Genomic DNA, 1,093 nt, shown 5'->3' with positions numbered 1-1,093 from the left:
CTGAAACATGGGGTAGATTGAAACCGACAGTTAATTTGTAGCAGTAAAAAATAATGATATCATCATAAAACAAGTTTAAGATCAGACCGGGCTCAAACACTGTGCCCACAGGACATATAGATGGGTATTGGCAAGCTTAAATAACAAAGCAAAACAAAAATGAACCTCCCAGTTTACCAAGCCTAGTCCATTAGCTTTTTTGTGGTATACGTACGCCATCTGCTGGCTGCAGCCGATACATCTGCTGGCTGCAGCCGATACAATGACTAGCGTTTTCTAAATCCTGGAATATTCCATTCTGCAGGCTGTTCTTACAGCCTGTTACTTACTATGCACAAAGAAACACATTTTTAATCTCACAGTAGCAATGAAATGGTACAAATAAATCAGCCCTTCCTAGAACACCAAACAAATGGAAGAGCCCAGGAGATTTGAGATTGCCGAGTTCTGCTATGCTGGAGTTGCACTTTCTGGGCTCCTTCGTCCTAGCCCGTTCTGTTTTTATTCTAGAGCTCTCTCCTTACACACATTCACTTTCTGACTTCTTCCTCTCCAGCTGCCTTCTCTGGCAGGCATCCTGCACAACACTGCAGTGACAGGCAAAGCAGCAGCTCTTGGCTAAGACAGCCTCCTCCTGGAGATCTTAAAGGCATAAAACCACTGATGCTTGTCTTCTTCAAGGAAAGCAGTGTCCAAGTGGGATTCAGAAAGAAAGGAAAGGATGTCATTGGCTCTCAAAACTCTGAGAACAATATTTTGGCATGATTTCCTCAGGGTTAAATATCATAAACTCTGAGAACAATATTTTAGCAGATTTCCTCAGGGTTAAATGCCTTGTATTATGCCTGGATTCCCGAGCAAGGCAACAAGTAATTCTTTGGAGCAAGAAGGGATAGAGCCTATAAAAGCAAATAAAATCAGGCCACCTATGAAACCTTACCCATTTGACATTATGTGTCCAGTCTGATCATTTTAGGCTCTCTATTACTAACATCCCATGCTTCAGACTTCCCAACCAACCTGGGGATAAAGAAGCCTTTGGAAAATAATTCTTCATCATGACTTGTTTGTTTTTGCTTTTGCTTACCTGCAA

This window comes from Elephas maximus, chromosome 6 (assembly GCF_024166365.1).
Source record: "Elephas maximus indicus isolate mEleMax1 chromosome 6, mEleMax1 primary haplotype, whole genome shotgun sequence".
In the NCBI taxonomy this organism is placed as follows: Eukaryota; Metazoa; Chordata; class Mammalia; order Proboscidea; family Elephantidae; genus Elephas; species Elephas maximus.
This window is presented reverse-complemented; position numbering follows the sequence as displayed.